The sequence below is a fragment of the Chelonia mydas genome, chromosome 8, assembly GCF_015237465.2.
Source record: "Chelonia mydas isolate rCheMyd1 chromosome 8, rCheMyd1.pri.v2, whole genome shotgun sequence".
NCBI classification, from domain to species: Eukaryota; Metazoa; Chordata; order Testudines; family Cheloniidae; genus Chelonia; species Chelonia mydas.
This window is the reverse complement of record NC_057854.1, coordinates 65,756,271-65,777,697: the sequence shown is the minus strand read 5'-3', so window position 1 is coordinate 65,777,697 and position 21,427 is coordinate 65,756,271.

Genomic DNA, 21,427 nt, shown 5'->3' with positions numbered 1-21,427 from the left:
CAGTTACAGCATCCACTCAGAAATGGGGAAAGAGCCAAAGTAATGCAGATTGTTTTTGTACTTTAGAAAAATAATAGTAAATGAGCCAAATTTTTGCAAAAGAAAGAAAATGGCTATATATTATTTGCCACTTTGATTTTTTTGTTGGATTTATTAGTGCTCATATAATCATTTCTATAAGAAGCCTCTAAATTAATATACAATGTCTTTTGCAGCTGTAGAATTAAATTTATTCCAAAATGCCTTGGTTTCTGACACAATTAGGTTTTGATGCATGGATATTTCTGCTTACTGGAAACTTGGTAGTGAAGGACTCTACATTTTGAATGGCCTCATAAATATATATTGAATTTAATTTTCTAACACACAAAGACCATTTTCCTTGTTTGGGTGGTTTGGGGGCTGGTTGAGAGAAACATTTTCTATAAATATTTTTGTTGTGTACAACTAATTAGTTCATAAATCAATATGTCCCAGTATGGTGCAGATTATCCAAAAGCCAGCAAAAATGGTTGAACATAACTGCATTCTTCAGACTTACTTATCTCTAGTGCATACTTCTTACCAGACTATTAACTTTTCCTGTAGCTATTTAGCCGGTCAGTAAGCATTTAGTAGTGGCTCCGCAGTTTCTCATTCTACTTCCTAAAATTTTATTCCTATTTTTTCCCCTTCCATTTCATTCTTTATCCTAATACATGCACCACTCCAAGCAATTTTAAATCATCATTATTAAACATGCTCCAAGTATTCTCTGTATTCTGTGGTATCCTGATGTGAAACCATTAAGCAATAATCAATAGTAAGAATCATAGAATGAGCATTTTGAGTCTGTAGTGAAAACTCCCATAGTTTTCCATCTTCAGCTCTCTAGCAAAAGCATCTCTCGGTAAGCAGGTGAAAGGAGATACGAAAGCTACAGGTACCCCTATTCAGGAAGGGCACTTAAGCACATGCTCATATCCCACTGAAGTCAATTTTTGTTTGAATTAGGTTTTGTTTTCTTTCTAAATCTATTAAAAAACTTCCTTTATTGTTGCAAGTGGGATGTTAACAGTTTAAGAAGCAGTAATTCCTGTCCTGATGAAACATCAGTTGTAAAGCTACACATCTTCAAGTGCCCATCCTGTTCACCATTATATTAAGAAATATTTCAAAAGGACATGACATAGCCCAGATCTATGATGACAGAAATTCCTGACTGCCAACTCATTGCAGGTAAGCCTCAAAACAGCCACCAATCTCAGTCCAGTTATGGAGGGACACGTCCACATCAGAAATGGAGAGAGCGCACGCACATGCTGATCTCTCCTTCCTTAGCACTCGTCCCTCCTAAGCACAGATGAAGCACATTGCTCCATCAATGTTGGGAAATTTAATCCCACTGTCCCTGCTGTTTCAATTCTGTGGAAAAACAGACCCTTCATTCTCCAAAGGTTGGCTAATCTGCATTCGCCAATGATCTGATCCAAAGTCCATTGAACCCAACAGAAAGCCTTCCATTGACTACAACAGGTTTTGAATCAGGCCTTAAATTAACTTGAACAACAACTTCAAGAATAGATAAAACCGCCACCACAGAATCATTATCCCACTTATGCTATTTTATTCACAACATTTGTACAGGTCCATTTATTGTGCATTATCCTACTCCAACATGGAAATTGTCTTCATCTGAATGTTTTCACAGCCACAGCACTATTGGTGACAAACATCTTCATTTTAAAATCACACCTATGTGGCAGGCACCATTTCTATGTAGCTGACAAAAGGAACTCCCTAGCTGAAGCTGTTTTCACCTACTGTTTGTTTGCCAGCAGCATGTTCTTCTGTTTAATCTGTGTTAACATTTTGTTCAGTTATCCTAACTGGCATGTATTTTATCTGATAAACATCCCCTTCTTTTCTGTACAGAAACATTATTTATGACATTATTGTTACAGACAACTAAACAGCCAAGAGGGAAACGCATTTGCTTTCCTGCATGTGCCAGCACATGCTTTTAAACCTAATTCAGTCTTCTTACAGAAATATATAAAACTTAGTAAAAGGCTTCATGGTGTATCTTTGGACTTCAGTGGGGACAGAGAGCAGGGGCAGCCAGAGAAGTAGTAAGTGTTCAGAACAACAGGAAAAACAATGTCATTTCAGGCTTTTTAGCTAACGCATTAGTCAACTTTCTCCTTTTCAGGCCCAATTCGTCATGTCTCAACAGCTAAATGAACTAAACATTTATTTCATAATATGAATCAAATGTATAGCTGAAAGTATGAGACACTGAAGTCCAATTTGTTTAACTTAGCCACATACTTAAGACTGCATTTGTGTGAAGGTGCGGGGGGGGGGAGATATTTTTCTTTGAATTTGTCATGGTTTTCAATTTCATTTGAATGGTTTCTGCTGGAAAGCCTCACTCATTTCATCTCACCTGATCTGCCTGGTGTTCATGAACTCCACCTCATGGTCATTCCCTTCATCCAATCAGGGACTGTTTTACAGTGGGGGACAGTACTATTAACATCGTTCTTTCTGCCTGGTCTCAGCCTCAGCAACATCCATCAATGACTGGATGCCTAGGAGTCGAATGGACATATCTGGACTCCTTAAGTCCCAGTAGCATACTGTGAAGTAGATATCTGTCTCTAAAGGAAAACATCTAACCAAATGTAGAGACTGAATCCAAACACACGCTCATATGTGCACTGCACTGTATAGATGGCCAGTTTTCTTTCCTCTGTGAAAGCCACACTTGCCAAGGAACTAAAAGATCACCAAACAGTCTTTTTTTTAGTAAGTGTTTTACATACTAAAGCACTTAAGTCCTTCTGCAGCCTATACGCTTTGCAGCTCTTCATGGTTAAGATGTACACAAATTGAGAATAAATCAAACTCTGGATTCACATGATCGCGTACCATGTCACCCAGTCGGAGGCTGGAATTTATTTCCTGTTTTACCTTTTCTAAGTGATATATTGCTTGTGGAAGGTCCCATAAACAGCCTTGGAGATGAACTTTTCCTATATGTCCCTAGAATGAGTAACTCATGTTTTAGCAAAGCAAACTCCTCCCTACCCCGAGCACCACCACTGCTTTACCAAGGTGTTTAAGCCCAGAGCGGTGAAAGGAAAGCCACTGTACAGAACTGATAGTTCTCTCTGCATTTCCATTCAAGTTCTTAATATCTCTGCTGACACTACAAACATGGGAGCCAATTTCCACGTCAACAGGAAGTCTGGCTCACAGCAGATCCATGATGAGGTAACAACAGGCACAGCATTACAAGGTGGTGGTGACTGCCTGGCCAGTTTATGGCTACCCAGAATGGACTGGCTGTACTCTCACAGAACTAGAGGAAAGAGACATACAGGAAGATTATAGAAATGTCAGGATCTAGGAGACAAACACCCCAAACAGACTGTCACCAAGTCAATTAGTACCAAATGTTGGTGCTTTTTGACATGAACACTTGCCACTGGGAAATGGACTCTGAGCACTAAATTAATTTCATGCATGCCACCAGACAGCACCAAGTTTCAGTCACTACTACCTTGCACTGGATTTGATTTGGTGACCTATCAAATGCTCTGGATCCCATTACCAATCCACTCCTATTCAGGGTCTATGCTAGTGTGAACATATAAAAAAAACAACTTAATGTGTTACCTTCCTATGGGTCTCCCACTGTGTGTTTGTCAGATCTTTGTCTGAAACTATAAGCTCCTGTGGGTAGGGAATCTCTTCAGTCCATCTTGTACGGCTCTGAGCTCAACATTTGTGCTTAATAATTATTAGTTATTATGGTGTGTATGAAAGTGCTCACAATGTGCTAGGAATTTTCCAGACATATAGGAAGGAGTGGTTTCAGCACACAGACTCAGGACAGAGAGGCAAGTGGACAAAAGTTATGGTAAGAGGCATAGTGAACAACAATATTTTAATACCAGTTAATTAGATTCACTATTGACAGCAGGGCAGAAATGGCCTTTTAAGAAGAATAAAATGAGGACAGAGTAAAGACCTTCATAAATAATATATATTATGTGTGCATGTTTATACACCCACCAACACATTGGATTGCTATGTCTGCCATCTGAAGATCTTGAAGTGACTTACAAAAATTCACACCTCCATGAAGTAGTATTTATATGTATTACACAAACACAGAGAATAACTGAATCTCTCTCCATCCACTCATTTGCAAGGTATTTTTGCTAGCACATCGCTTTTTAACCTAACCAACCTTCTCTTTTGTGCACTTTTCTTGTCTAAAGAACTTTTTCACCCCAACAACTGCTCCTTACCATGGAGCACCAGGAGGTCTTCCAAGAGCCCGTTGTTAACAGAATCAGCCTTTTATCTGCAGTCTCTCTTGCAATGAAATAGAGACAGGACTCAGGTGTAGTAAACACAAAAGTGATGCTGTACTTAGGAACACTGGACAGTACTCCGCACCCTAGCTCTGTAACTCAGACAGAGGAGCACAGCTTGTGCTATATAGCTTAGCCACTCAGCCACTAGAACGGGCTGACTCCACACCTGCCTAATCGCCCAACAACAGGAGTCTGCAGGACAACTTGCTTCCAACCACTACAGCCAGAAGGCACAGGACAACTCACCCATCTACATGCCTGCTCAGGAGGGAAATGCATGGCGAATCAACAGATGCTGGGACAGGAGTAGGTGGAAGGATCAGTGAATCTGGATAAGAGAAGAACATGGAATTGATGAGTGTGTGCACGGTGGAGAGGGAGAGGAGTGCGTTTTACCCTGAAAATGTCACAAGTATCACTGAGTGATGTGGAAAAATTTCAGAGGAGCCCCTTGTTAAAATTTAGCAGCACATCACGGCTTCTTAGATCAGCTAAGGTAGCTGATATGTTAATAAATCTTCCTGTTTACAGAACTCTGGAGCAGCTCTCAGAAGTTAGGGTAACCAGATCAGCAAGTGTGAAAAATTAGGGCATTTCTTTTTTTCCGGCGGGGGTGGGGGGTATAGTTGTCTATAGAAGACAAATCCCCTAATATTGGATGTCTGGTCACCCTAACATAAGTATAACGTAAAACAGCATTTCTGGTTGATGAAGGTAACATATAATCAGAGCAATGTAGAATGACTTCAGTAAAGTTGTGAACAGGTATGTGTAATAGTGTTGTTTACAGTTTAAAATATCTTCTGGGCAACATCTAGCATGTATGGGTGAGATTTGCAAAAATCACTCACTGCTGGCCTAATTCTGCCCCCAATGTGACCATCTGAAAATCCCAACCTGTCTCTGCCTATGGCTAGTACGTGTAACTTAGCTTTATACTTTACTTTTAACCCTGCTACACAGGGTTTTTCTGCATAATAGTTTCAACGGCCATAAGAAGTAGGATTTTCAAAGCATCTTAACTGAGTTAGGTGCCCAAATCCTATTGAACTTCATGGGAGCTGGGAACCTAACTCCTTTGGTTTATTTGAAAATCCCAGGTCTAGTTATTCAATTGTCACAATTTAATAAACATTCCTAAATTCTATAGGTAAAACACTCTCCCACACTCAGATTAGCCTGACATCTTGTGGCCACAAAACATAACATTCTGCAAACCAAGCATCTGTACATTGATGCACATAAGCATGCTAATGACTGCATTATAATTTACACAAAAACAAAATAGCTCTGGAGCAATGCAAGGTGCAATTATTTCATCTAATTAGATGTGGAGTGGGTCTCATGTTACGTGTTAATGGGACAAATTGATACATAATTTTAAAGACAGAATGCAGTTACAAATAATCTAGTGTCCTGGTTAACTAAACTATTTTGGTATGCAGTGTTGTTGTAGCTACGTCAGTCCAAGGTTATAAGAGAGAGAAGATGGATGAGGGATTGGATCTTTTATTGGTGAGAAAGCTTGTCTCTGATATTACCCCATTCTCCTTGTCTCTCAAATATTTCAAGTCATATTTGGAAATCCTAAAAATTGATCACATACATTCAAAACTATTATTTATCTAATGTGAGATGTAAATGGCCAAGGCATCTGAAAGTTTCCCTCTGAAGTTGTGGCTTTTAATATTGCCTTGATTTTTGCCATAGGGACTGAACTGCTCTCTGCAACAGGAATAGACCATGCAGTGCTTTAGTGCAGTGCAGTTAAAAAAAAATCCCTCTCAGACAGGATGATAAATGGCTAATAAAAAATAGTTTTCTTGACTACAAACGTAGGAACAGTTGGGGGTAGGGGGAACCCAGTGATGAGTAGCTTGTGTTGCTTTTCCCAAAGACAGGACTATTGATTCAATTTAAAGAAAAATACATTTAATCTTGTGGGGGGTGCAGGGCAGAGAGGGGCTCAGACTGGGAAGATTTGGAGCACTGCCTGAAGAGGTTTGATGCTGACTGTGACCTCTCCTTTTTGGCATAGCAAAGAACAATTAAGCAATAACACACTAAAAATAATGTATGCGGTTTGATTTCTTTCCATACCAGATGTTCCCACATTTATTCAGATCTCCCCAAGTCTTTTTTTCCAGCCAAGAGAGTGAGCAGCTGTTACTTCTGAAGTCAACACCAAAGCTGGTTAATGGATCTGCTAGCTAGAGATTGCTACATGACAGATCCAACTACGCTTCTCCCCGGGGCCTGCTCCTGTTCCCATTGAAGTTAACAGCAAAACGCTGTCTTTCGAGAGAGCAGGATAAGGTTGCTGGAAAGCAAGGGCATCATTTAGCTAATGCACCTGTTCTTCCACCAAGCCCCAGCCAATGATTTGAGGTTCACTTGCATTCCCTTGGCATTCCAGCTGTCACCATAAGGCTTTGCAACTCATCAACTGGCCAGCTCCCCTTTTCATTTTTTTTTTAAATTAGGCCCACATGGAAAAGATTTTTTTAAAATAATTGCAACATTCTAATTAGAACCACAGGTGGCTTTATTAGTGTTACAGTAGTAATGAACATAAAGTTCAAGAAATGGCAACTACAAAGCTGCATCTCATTAGTATCCTGAATAACCAGAAATATTACTGACTAGACACAATACTTGGGGCCTGAGCCTGAGCTAGCATAAACTGGAAAATCTCCGTTTTTGACTTCTGTGAAACTACACCAGTGTGTACACCAACTGAGAATCAGGCCCTTGGCCTTTAAAGGGACAATGCCAACTAATTTAATTCTCCAAGTTAGCTCTAGTTCATCATTTTAAAATAAAGAAAAAAAGTCTTCATAAAAGTGTTATCATGACTTTGTATTTGTACTAAAAGCATTTTTTAAATGTATGTTTTGCTTGGATTTAAGTGTTCAGTGGCCAGCTGCTGATGACAGAGACTACAAGGCCCAAGAGTGGCTGAAGGGAAGATTTGTCCCTACCGATGGCCCCCTGATCTCTCCTTGTAGTTCTGGGAAGAAGGGGTATGTAACTGTTATGCACCTTTATATTTGTAGGAGCTATGCATTTCTGTAGAAACAACAGCCATTTAATTCTCAGAGTTGTTGCAATCATTACATGTCTTTTTCATGAAGAATTTACTTTAGTTCTTCCTTTTTTCCTTTATCCAAAATAAAACTATTTATAGGCTAGTGTGTTTTTTGTGTATAGAAGCATAACAGGTAGAGCTGGAAGGAACTCAGATTGGACAGTGTTACCTGAGATGCCCCCTCCATCACAGGAACATGCCCCACAGGTCCGCAGCCTCAGCTCCCCTTTGTCAAAAGTCCCTCAGACCAATGGTTCTCAACCAGGGGCCTGGGAGCCCCAGAGCAGGTTTCAGGGAGTCTGCCAAAATAAACCAGAGAGCAGGGCCAGTGTCAGACTTGCTAGGGCCCAGGACAGAAGGCTGAAGCCTGAGCCCCACTGCCTGGGGCTGAAGCCAAAGCCTGAGCAACTTTGCTTTGTAGGACCCCATGTGGCATGGGGCCCGGGGCAATTGCCCTGCTTGCTACCCCCTAACACAAGCCCTGGTTTTTATTCTGTTGGATCTACAGAAAAACAGTTGTTGTGGCACTGCTGGGCCACAGAGTTTTTGTAGCATGTTGCAGGAGGGGGCTCAGAAAGAAAGGTTGAGAACCCCTCTGTCAGACCAATACTCTATAGGCTAAAACTACCCTTTCTTGCAGGCTTATTTGTTAACACAGAGGCGTCAAAATAACCTAAAATAAAGTCCAATATCATAACTCAAAAGTTCTTCCTTGGTTCTGACATTTTTTGCCAATCCAAGCTCTTCTTCTAGCCCACTCATCCTTCAGAGTTGAGGGCCCCTGGGTTTCCCCCAGTGACCCTTAGTAGAACTCAAGGCCCCAAACAAAGGAGTCAGACAAACAGTTCCCACTTGTCCTGGGGTAATATTAAAGTCCCATGCAACCAGTGTCCACTCCCCTGGGCTTATCCTCCTACTCCGTCCTGGATTCTTCCCCAACACTCTGCTCCTGAGCTTTGCTGCTCCCAGAGCTCTTTTCCCCAGCAGGTTTCCACTGCTTCCCTCACCAGGGCACTCTGGCAGGCCACACCTTCCCCCCCCCCCCGCCCCAATCAACTGAGACCCCTCCTGCAGCTCATTATAAGGAACACCTGTTTTCTTCTCAGCTACATCTGATTAGTAAACAGGGCTGGCTGGCTGCCTCCGCCCTCTGGCCCTTAAAGGGGCAGACCACCCTGTTACAGACAGCAATACTCAGCCAGAGCTCTTGCTGCCCTCTCAGGGGGTCTGCCAAAAAACAAACAAACAAACAAACAAAAAAAACCCATCAAACACAAGCAGGAGAGATGGCCTAGGCTGCTAGTCAGTAGTAACCACAGTGAAGGGCAAAGTTTAAATGCCCAGGGGCCACCTTAGCTATATTATTACATAAGGTTTGACAGACAAACGAGGAGCATGATTCCCATCACCAACCAGCAATAACAATAGTAGAGTGGTTTTGGTGGGATGGGTAAGGTGATAGAGCAACAAAATTACAGAAACAATGTGGGTTTGGCAGCTGGTGGAGTGGGTCACCAGGGAGAATAGCTGAAGGGAAGCCCCCTAGCCTAGAGAAAGGTAGTCGGTCTTACTGGACAGTGCCACTAGTACTGTGGTAAGGGCTGAGGGGGTTGTGAGAGAGAGGCTGGCCTACCTAGTCCAAGTATCATGGCTAACTTGCCATACTAAGGGGCAGGGGAGGATAGAGAAGAGCAGCACAAGTGGGGTAAAGGGAGCAGGGAGAGCATGGTTTGCATCTGAGCATACTGCCAGTGGCCAGCGAGGGAACCCCACTGGTGAATAGGCGCAGGAACTAAGGGTGCGGGGGGTGCTGCAGCACCCCCAGGTTTTGCGTGGGGTCCTGGCCGCTAGCCCGCCACCCAGGGTCTAGGTTACCACTCCCACACTCAGGAGCTCTGCCTCTGACCCCAGGTCCCAGCTGCTGACCCCATGCCTGGGGTCCTGGTCGCTGGCCCCATGCCCCAGGGCTCCACACTCCCCATCTGTGGCACCAGTCTTGATGCCCTGGCCCCAGCTCTGGGGCACGGACGGGGTAAGGGGGACACAGCTCAGCACCTCCATTCTAAAAACTGTTCCAGCGCCACCGCACTGGTGACACAGGTGGAGCTGTTGCTGTGCATAGCATGCAGGGAGACTCAGTGCTAGGATGCTTACGTGCACACCTGAGGCTGGAAAGGAGTGACATGGGAGGCTGCTTCTGTTTACTACTGCTTCTTATCGTTGTTCAGCCACCACCAAGTCAATCCCATCACTCGAGAGAGGCACTCCATCTGGTGAATGGTGGCTTTGTTTATAAGGAGGGCGGTGCTATTAGTTGGTGAGCACTACATGAGAATCTCCTGAGGAAGGGGAAGTTGTTCTCAGGATCTGCCCAAGCAATCTGGTACAACAGTGGTGCCATTTAACAGAAATGCTTTCATGGGCGTGTTTATGTCACTAAATTTTAGAGGTTAAACATTCTCCTGGGGTGTTTGCAGCCCAAGCAATGTAGCACTGTACAGGTGCATGAGAGCCAGAGCGACAGTGAAACAGACCAGAAAGAATAAGAAAACTGACCTGTTGTTTTCTTTGTCTAGGTTCAATGAAGTGAAAGAGGGCAAACGGTGCAAAAGATAACAGGTAAGTGACAGGATAACATTCATTCACTTTCAATAATTAAATGTAAATTAAACTCCAAATGTGCATGCCTATTAAGTAAAAAATTCTGGTCTTACTAAAGGCAACTGGAGTTTTGCAACTGACTTCTGTGCGGCCAGAATTTCACCCTAAGTGTACTGAGCTAGATTCTAACCTGGTGTAAATAAATGGAGCTATGCCAATTTACACTCTATGAGGATCTGGGTCTAGGTTTTTAACCTTTAACTATGCTGTGAAACTGTTTGTATTCATGGGAAAAAATATTTTACCATGTTTTTGCTCTGCTTACATCATACAGTTTTGGGGCCAAATTCTTCTGTTACACCGCTACAAGCTCCCACTGGAGTCACTGTGAATGAGAGAAGGATTTGTCCTGTTTTGCTTATACTCCTAGGGTCAGAATTTTAAAGGTATTTAGACATCTAAAAATGCAGATAGGCACCAAGTGGGATTTTTTCAGAAGCATCTAAATACCTTTAGAAATGTGGCCTTTCATCCACTAGTGATGAAACAAGACACAAGATGTCTTGTGGTGTTGAACAGCCATAAACCATCTTTGTTATTTTATGTCTTTGAGAGGTGATAAGTGGAAGTGAGTATTACATCAAACACATTAGGAGGATGCAGTAAAATGTAGCATATAGGAAATCTTATACTACCCAATCCAATGCAAATCCCCCACCACAAAAAAACCCACTTTGCTCCACTTCTCTCAATGAGAAAACCCCCCAAACAAATGGAAACCTTCCTCATCACCAATGCCTACTTAGAATACACGGCAATCAAATGGCTTTCTTCACCCCAACTGCAGCAAGCTCATTTTGGTTACAATTATAAACACAAACACAAAAACAGGTATCTCCTGTGAATCTGGGAGAGAGCAGATGTTAATTGCAATGAAATGGTGGAAAGGCCAAACCTGAATTTGTTTTGTTTTGGTTTTGCATTAGTTCAGCAGCTCTCTTAAACAGCACGAACTGCAGTGTATGCAAATCTTGATAGCTTGACAAAGATATATGTAGCCTTGCCCATTCTATGTAGCCAAATGTCACTTACGTAGTTATTAGCAATCGCCCTTAAGCTAATGCATCATATGTCTTTTTGACAAGAAGAATGGCTGGGTTCTGACAAAGAATAATTTTGATTTCAACACCAAAATGTTAAAATGTAACACTTATCCAGCTAAGTAAAATATAGAAAATCAAACATGAAATTATTTGTGAGAAATGTAAGCAGAAGAACAGGACTTCTATAATCTTATTAGAATGCTATGGCTTTGGACAGCCCCTATGTGATAGGAGCACTCACTCTTGAGGGCCTCCTAGTGGCTAAGTGTGGTACTACAGTCCTTTTCTCATCCCTGGCACCCCCTGCAGGCTGCCAGATGACCTTAATGGGTCTTAGTGGGACTGAGTGACAAGTCCAAATAACTAAACTATCTATTTGCCCTTACTAGGGCCTTCAAACCTGGCTCTGAGTCCCTTTAAATACAGTCCTTTTTGGGGGCTCCCAGCTCAATCCTTTCTCCTTCATGGAGTTCATGCCCCATTTACTTGTTGCTGGTAGGGGAACCTGGGCCTGTCCACTACTCCAAGTTCCAACCCAGGGACCCTATACAGAGTAGCCACATACTGCTCACCTCAGTCCTTCACTGCACTTTCCCTCAGCCTCTTCCTGCCGGCCCTTTTAGCTCCAGCCCTATCTCAGGGCCAATGTCCTCAGGCTCTTCTCTTTCAGCAATCCCAATGATGTAAATTAAACAAGCGATATCCTCTGACTGGTTGTTGAGCTCCTTTGGCCAGAGAGTACACTTCTGGTTTCCAGGCTGGAAGTGACCTGCTAAGGCCCATGACAGGCTGGGAAGACCCACCTTCACTGCTCCTTTCTAGGGGAGGGGTGTAGTATAACCATGTGGCCTCCAGTAGGGAGCTGCCAAGGCCAGGCACACCCTGTCATGCTGTAATATAGTTTTAAACAGCATACCATAAAGTACATGATACAAAAAATGGAAGCTATAGTATTTTGAGACTATACAATCATTGATGCCCCAAGGAACTACAGCTCTCTCCCTCAGACTTATGTCAACACTTACTAACCAGCCATCTACAGCACTCTCTGATCACAAACAGTTTTGCATAGAGAAAGTAGTCTGCCCTTCTACAATGTGCTTGACTATGACCAGGAAAGAAAACACTCGTCAAAGCAACTGGGGTCAATCTACATAACAGCCAATATATTGAACAATTCACTTGTCATTTGGACAGGATCTTAGCAGAAAATATTGTAGACAAGTCAATTAGAGCTCAGTCCTGGAAAGTGGGGAGCACCTTCAGCTCCCATTGAAGTCAGTGGGAGTTGGGGGCACTCAGCAAGCTGTTGGTTTGGGCCTTTAACCTCTACCTCAATTTCCCTATTTGTAAAATAAGGCTGCTAATACTCACCTACCTGTGCACTGGAGATCAGTTCACTTCAGATCAATCTAGAGTTTATTCTTCTTCTGCACAATGATTTTATCTGGGCAATCAGAGATCTCAGACTTGGCCAAGCTATGTTCTCAAGCATATACACAGCAAGAAACAGGTACCCAATGGGGAGAAAAAAATATATATACTAGCATCAGCATCTACTCTGCAATAAGCAACCAGAGTAGTAATAAGCACAGCAATTACAAATAAGCCCATGCATCACAGTTTAAGGTGACAAGTAATTGACCCAAAATTCCAGATTGCCAGTCAAGATAACAAATTCTGGTTTTTGAACCCAATTTCCTTTTGTAGAGAGATAGGCAGAGGTCTAGTGGCACAGGGCAGCCTAGACATAGCTATATTGTAGAATAACTGGTGCTTGAATGGGAAACAGTCACATTCTGTTATGTCACAGGTTAATCATTGTCATTTTACGCAGCAGCCACATCACACAGTCTATTAATTATTACTTAATGTCACTTCTCCACTAAATGTTTTGATGAATTCTACTGGTAATTAAAACTGTTCTTCTAGTGACATTCAAATAAAGCTTCTTGATGTTCACAGTGTAACCCTGATGAAGAGGCAGAAAGAGAAAATATCTAGTTTTATTAGTGTCAGACTGACTGGATGCATGTTATTTGTAGTACAGCTGTTTTCTGTACTTATTGATTCATTTCACTGATAACTACAATATATTCATGACAAGTCCAAAATCAAGAAAAAATTCATCTGTGTCTGCTAGATAAACCATTGTAGTTATGTATACACATTCAGAATGCAAAAAAGACGATCCCATAAGCTTGAATATTAATTTACGTTAATAATTCTAGGGATAGTCAGATAATAGGAAGATCTACTTTCATATCTCATACAGAATTAACCATAGCTTTTTACTTGTTTAAATATTTATGGTAAAGTATTTTATGATGATACTCAATATAGGCCAGATTCTGATCTCAGATATGCCATGGATAAACTCGTGAGTTCATGGATTTACTCCAGATTAACACCAGTGTGAGATCAGAATCTGACCCAATAGGTTCATATGGGTAACATTTGTCAGTGATTCTCTTTTTATCTTATCATTCCTTTCTTCACCTAGTCTCACTATACTTCTGATTTAATTTAATTTTAGTAATACTTAAAGTTGTGTTACATTGCAAACAACAAAGATGAAAATTCCATCATCTTCCTAGAATTGTCCTTGGACGTCTACTTGGTGTGCTGGGTTATAACAAAGGTTCTCCCCAACAATAAGTATGAACGTTACTAGTAAAGGATTGAAGTGCAATTGCCTCTTACAATCTATGTGCCCTTTTTCCAGAGCCAACCTGGCTGAGCCAATACAATTTCGGAGTTGGGCCTACTCAGCTGGGTTTTATTACTTTCACCCTGAGAGGTATTACCACTCCTCTCCTAAATACAGTACACTTAGCATTCCCTCACACAGAACACTTCAGTTTTCTCTAACTTGAATTGAACCCAAGAGATAGTCAGTGAATGGAACACTACAAAAACCATACAATTTCAAAAAGTGTGATCCTTTAACTTGAGAGCCTTTCCTGGTCTAGTGAAGCTACAGCTTAATTGTGGAAAGCAATTATGTAAGGCATTCAGAAATCCATGAGTGAAATTCTGAAACAGACTGCATGCCTGCACAGGGGAGTAAAAAACCCTTAACTCTCTTGTGCTTACTACCTGGAACTTAGGAGACAAAAGGAGATGCACACCCACTTACACTCCCACCTCCTGAAGAAGGCGGCTAAGGAATAGGTAGAGCGTCGTCTCTGGCCTTCCACCCCCAATTCCCATCGGATAGATGAGTGGCACATTACTACCTGCCTAGAGCAAAGTGATGGTGGGAAAGGATCATGGCTTCCTGGGTCACAGTTTCTTCTCTGCACTGCTCCTGGGATAGCTCAGTTACATTCTGCTTGTTACTGTGAGCTGGGTGCCCTTGACACACGATCTAGCCTTATGTGTTACCCTTGTTAGAGTTGATGGTCACTGCTTGACCTGCAATACCAGATACTGTAGATCTCATGCCAGGCTCTCAGAGATCTAAAGATTCACTTTAAAATGTATTTATCCTTCTCTTACATTTAACAATAGTTCAACATTTCCTTCTTAGGAGAAATCTTTCCCTCTGGCCCTATAGTTTATCTTAAGTAATGGGGAGGAACAGAGCAAGGGAGGTAGGAGAAAGAAAGGAGAGAGAAACAGGGAAGCAGGATGTAAGCTCCGTTGGCAAGAACTCTCTTTTATAAAGGGCTTATCTATACAAAGAGTTAGTGTGCAGCAAGCTGGAGTGTAAATCTATAAGGCTGCCTTGTAAGATTTACACGCCATCTTGCTGCACACTAACTCTTTGAATAGATAAGCCTTTTGTGAGTAGCCTGCCATGCATTTACTGGCCATGTAGACCAGCTACGATGCACTAAAAGTTCCCTTCTGCTCCTTGACAGGAGTAGATCAAAATGCATGAGAGAACTTTTAGTGCGCAGTAGGCAGGGTCGCCAGAGCCAGTTAGTCCGTGGCAGGCTAGTGTGTTATAGATTGACAGCCTAGCTTGCTGTGCACTAACTCTCCATTTAGATAAGCTCCAACTGTTTGTGTGGTACCCAGCTCATGACTGGGGTCTCTGCAATATAAATGTTACATACGACTAATGGAGGAAAGGGGAAATGGGCTACAGAGGCAAAAGGGGAAGATTCACACATATAGCCAGGGAGGTAGAAGGTGGAAGAGAGAAAAAGTCTGTGAAAGCAGGTAGGAGGAGGAAAAAGTTGTTTTTATACAGGACCTGGCACAATGGGGCTGGGGCTCTAGACACTAGCGCAATACAAATAATAATAATAATGACGGGCTACAGGCCAATCGCAGTAAAATGTTCAAGAATACTGTCAAGGCTGATTCCCCACTCTGGCACTTCGAGTGCAGAAGGTGGGGCCTGCAAGGATTTTAAAAATTAATACTTGCCACTCCAGGCTTGTATTAAACTCCAAAGGTTACAGCTTCTCTCTGACCTTGGCTTGGTAAACGCTGCCATCACCCAAATGCAAAACCCCTTTTTTGAAACCCAGGAAGGTGCACTTGGGAATTCCTTCCTGTGGGGTATCCTGAAGCCCTACCCCCCTCCTTCAGGGAAGAGGTGAGAAAGAAAACAAAAGAAATTAGCTGTTGCCCCCAGCTAATTAAACAACATATGCAAAAATCTCTTAGCCCTGGTCTACACTAGGACTTTAGGTCGAATTTAGCAGGGTTAAATCGATGTAAACCTGCACCCATCCACATGATGAAGCCCTTTATTTCGACTTAAAGGGCTCTTACTCCACCCCTGACAAGTGGATTAGCGCTTAAATTGGCCTTGCTGGGTCGAATTTGGGGTACTGTGGACACAATTCAACAGTATTGGCCTCCGGGAGCTATCCCAGAGTGCTCCATTGTGACTGCTCTGGACAGCACTCTCAACAGATGCACGATTGTCTGCCGTTGCTCTGACGCAGGGAGGGGCGACTGACGACACGGCTTACAGGGTTGGCTTACAGGGAGTTAAAATCAACAAAGGGGGTGGCTTTACATCAAGGAGTATTTCAGGCAGGACTTCACGGAGGGTTCCAATAAGAAATGGTGCACCTAAGTTATTGTTCTTATTGGAACAAGCAGGTTGGTCTGGCCTCTGATTGATACATGGCTAGATTTACCTCACTGCACCTTCTCTGTGAGTGACTGCAATGTGACCTAGAGGAATGAGTCCCCTAGACGGAGGGCGGGGGGGGGAGGGGTTTGCAAATGAGTACAAAACAAATCTGGTCTATTTCTTGTTTTGATACACTCCATTTATCTTTTACATCTTTGGCTGGCAGCAGATGGTGCAGAAGGACTGCATGCCATCCACATCTCATGGCTGCTCGGCAGAAGATGGTACAATAGGACTGCTAGCCATCCTCATCTCTTGCCTGCCCGGCAGAAGATGGTACAAGAGGACTGCTAGCAATCCGTATCGCCTGCCTGCTCACCATAAGATGGTTCAATAGGACTGACTGCAGGACTAACAGAATGACCTGATCAAGTCACTCCAAATTTAGTCCCTGCGCCCATGTCTGCCCAGACGCTCCTGATTGACCTCACAGAGGCGACCAGGAGTACCTCGGACATGACAATGACAGCTACCAATCCTACTGTACCGTCTGCTGCCATAAGGCAATGGGTTGCTGCTGCTGTGTAGCAATGCAGTACCACGTCTGCCAACACCCAGGAGACATACGGTGACGGTGAGCTGAGCGGGCTCCATGCTTGCCGTGGTATGGCGTCTGCATGGGTAACCCAGGGAAAAAGGCGCAAAACGATTGTCTGCCCTTTCTTTCACGGAGGGAGGGAGGGAACGGGGGTCTGACGACATGTACCCAGAACCACCCGCGACAATGTTTTAGCCCCATCAGGCATTGGGATCTCAACCCAGAATTCCAATGGGCAGCGGAGACTGCGGGATAGCTACCCACAGTGCAACACTCCGGAAGTCGACGCTTGCCTCGGTACTGTGGAAGCACTCCGCCAAGTTAATGCACTTAGAGCATTTTCTGTGGGGACACACACTCTCGAATATATAAAACCGATTTCTAAAAAACCGACTTCTATAAATTCGACCTAATTTCGTAGTGTAGACATACCCTTAGGACACCAAAAATCCAATCCCGTCCTTAAAAAAGGTAAATTTTATTGAAAACAAGAAAATACATCTGGAACTTAGGCTTTTGCTAGATTTTAAAAGAGCAATTCCAAAAATTAAGCACCCAAAATAGGTTCCTTGGGGGTTCAGCTTAAAGATTACAAGCAAACAAAAGCATCTAGGATTAGGCCCAGTATTCCCCAAAGCCAGTCAATTATAGTATCTGCATTAGTGAAGGTTTCAGAGTGCTGAAGCATTCCAGGATATCTGGTTCAAAGCCAAAGCTAGCACTAGGCATCTGATATATTGGGCAATAGTTTAAAAAAAGTTATCCAGGGTAAGAAATGGTATTAACGTGAAACTTGACACATAAGACTGTAGGATTACAGCACACATGGCCTGCTATCAATTTTGGTCTTCTTGTTTCCTGGTCCCCTTTTTCTTTTCAGACAATTTCAGTCCTCTCTAGAGCTACATTTTGCCATAGCAATTTTAGCAAAACCTAATTTCTGAAAGAAGCAAACAACCCTTTTAGCAAATAGCCACCTCCTAACCTGTCATTTGTTCTAAATACGAGTTTACTAAAGGTTAAACTGCAACATTTTAAAGTAACTACATATCTAGCTTCCAAAAGCACAAGATTAAAACTGTAGTCAAAGCAAGCAAAGGAAACAGATGTCTCAAACATTTCAGGAGGGTTCTTTTACTAAATAAAATCTAATATTATATTCAGAGTAAGCAGCAGAGATCCTTATAATGAATGGGTGGCATACTGTACAGTGGATCAGGAATTATAAAACTAAATTAAAAACCCAAATCTAATTTGCTATAAAAACAAATCGCTCTTAGCTCTTGAAAAGAAAGTTGATGAGATATGCAATGAATCAGTCTTCTGCATTTGGAATTTTGATGCTTAATTCTTTGTATATTCTGTTGTTGAATTACAAATTTCAACATATTGTGAAAAATATATATTATTTATCATTAGCTTCATAAAGCTTTTGGCTGTGATTTTAAAGTGACCCACCAGCCACCGATCACTAGTGGAAATTCAGATAAATGTTAAAAATTCTGTGGCCCTTTTCAAGGAGTACTAGAGGACACATTAACATTTGTTCTTATAATAAAACAGATTCTAAGATTTGATGCTGTACGCAGATGAAGCACTGGTGCATTTGCTTACCCAGTTTGCACTACCATTGTTTTTTAAAGCACTGTTGGGATACAATCAAAGAATCACAGAAATGTAGGGTTAGAGGTACCTCAAGAAGTCATCTAATCCACCCCTCATGCTAAAGTTATTTGCACACAATGTGCAGATAGCATCTTTCCAATGATCACCAAAAATACTGTTTTCTATTAATAAGTATCCTTCAACAGGATCAGAATAAACTAGCTAAAAACAAATATGTGTGCAGGCACACATATGATACGGATCAGTGCCTTCTAAAAGATAGAATTAGAACTACTTAGCTGTGTGTCAAAAGCCCTAGCCTGCTGTGACTCATCTTTAGCTCAAGTGGGAGGAGCCAGTGTTTTCAGGGCAGGAGAATTTGAATTCTATAGAATCATAGAATATCAGGGTTGGAAGGGACCTCAGGAGGTCATCTAGTCCAACCCCCTGCTCAAAGCAGGACCAATCCCCAACTAAATCATTCTAGCCAGGGCTTTGTCAAGCCTTACCTTAAAAATATCTAAGGAAGGAGATTCTACCACCTCCCTAGGTAACGCATTCCAGTGTTTCACCACCCTCCTAGTGAAAAAGTTTTTCCTAATATCCAACCTAAACCTCCCCCACTGCAACTTGAGACCATTACTCCTTGTTCTGTCATCAGCTACCACTGAGAACAGTCTAGATCCATCTTCTTTGGAACCCCCTTTCAGGTAGTTGAAAGCAGCTATCAGATCCCCCCTCATTCTTCTCTTCCGCAGACTAAACAATCCCAGTTCCCTCAGCCTCTCCTCATAAGTCATGTGTTCCAGTCCCCTAATCATTTTTGTTGCCCTCCGCTGGACATTTTCCAATTTTTCCACATCCTTCTTGTAGTGTGAGGCCCAAAACTGGACACAGTACTCCAGATGAGGCCTCACCAATGTCAAATAGAGGGGAATGATCACGTCCCTCGATCTGCTGGCAATGTCCCTACTTATACAGCCCAAAATGCTATTGGCCTTCTTGGCAACAAGGGCACACTGTTGACTCATATCCAGCTTCTTGTCCACTGTAACCCCTAGGTTCTTTTCTGCAGAACTGCTGCCGAGCCAGTCGGTCCCTAGTCTAGTCCCTAGCGGTGCATGGGGTTCTTCCGTCCTAAGTGCAGGACTCTGCACTTGTCCTTGTTGAACCTCATCAGATTTCTTTTGGCCCAATCCTCTAATTTGTCTAGGTCCCTCTGTATCCTATCCCTACCCTCCAGCATATCTACCTCTCCTCCCAGTTTAGTGTCATCTGAAAACTTGCTGAGGGTGCAATCCACACCAGATCATTTATGAAGATATTGAACAAAACCGGCCCGAGGACCGACCCTTGGGGCACTCCACTTGATACCGGCTGCCAACTAGACCTGGAGCCATTGATCACTACTCGTTGAGCCCGACAATCTAGCCAACTTTCTATCCACCTTATAGTCCATTCATCCAGCCCATACTTCTTTAACTTGCTGGCAAGAATACTGTGGGAGACCGTGTCAAAAGCTTTGCTAAAGTCAAGGAACAACACGTCCACCGCTTTCCCATCATCCACAGAGCCAGTTATCTCATCATAGAAGGCAATTAGATTAGTCAGGCATGACTTGCCCTTGGTGAATCCATGCTGACTGTTCCTGATCACTTTCCTCTCCTCTAAGTGCTTCAGAATTGATTCCTTGAGGACCTGCTCCATGATTTTTCCAGGGATTGAGGTGAGGTTGACTGGCCTATAGTTCCCAGGATCCTCCTCCTTCCCTTTTTTAAAGATGGGCACTACATTAGCCTTTTTCCAGTCGTCCGGGACTTCCCCGGATCACCATGAGTTTTCAAAGATAATGGCCAATGGCTCTGCAATCACATCCGCCAGCTCCTTTAGCACTCTCGGATACAGCGCATCCGGCCCCATGGACTTGTGCTCGTCCAGCTTTTCTAAATAGTCCCGAACCACTTCTTTCTCCACAGAGGGCTGGTCACCTCCTCCCCATGCTGTGCTGCCCAGTGCAGTAGTCTGGGAGCTGACCTTGTTCGTGAAGACAGAGGCAAAAAAAGCATTGAGTACATTAGCTTTTTCCACATCCTCTGTCACGAGGTTGCCTCCCTCATTCAGTAAGGGGCCCACACTTTCCTTGACTTTCTTCTTGTTGCTAACATACCTGAAGAAACCCTTCTTGTTACTCTTAACATCTCTTGCTAGCTGCAACTCCAGGTGTGATTTGATTTCTGATTTCCTTCCTGATTTCACTCCTGCATCCCCGAGCAATATTTTTATACTCTTCCCTGGTCATTTGTCCAATCTTCCACTTCTTGTAAGCTTTTTTGTGTTCAAGATCAGCAAGGATTTCACTGTTAAGCCAAGCTGGTCGCCTGCCATATTTACTATTCTTTCTACACATCGGGATGGTTTGTCCCTGTAACCTCAATAAGGATTCTTTAAAATACAGCCAGCTCTCCTGGCTCCTTTCCCCCTCATGTTATTCTCCCAAGGGATCCTGCCCATCAGTTCCCTGAGGGAGTCAAAGTCAGCTTTTCTGAAGTCCAGGGTCCGGATTCTGCTGCTCTCCTTTCTTCCCTTTTCAAGATCAATGTGAATCTCTGAGTGGGCATAGTGTGCAGCAAAGCCACAACCATGAATGTACTGCAGTATTAATGTAACACCTGAAACTAAGTGTGAAAGAGCCCTGGGCTAGTGCAGTGATTAAAACTGCAATTGCAACTTGACTGCAAAATCCATTGGTGACAATATCAGTGGAAACCAGAGACATGCACTGAATTTAAACCAAGCCTGGGTCTGAGGTTGCGTGTGTTCCACAAACATAGGCAGAGAATGTTTGCACAAAAAAAAGCCCACAATGTTAAGCCAGCAACCTCCCCTCCAGGTGGCATGCCTCTCTCCCACCCCCATATCCTGAACAAGCCCTGGGAACCCCACCTCACCTTACCTTTGGAGGAGAATTAGAGCTTGCTTTGGGGTATAGGAAGGAGTGGTCTTAGTGGGGATGATTTTCCA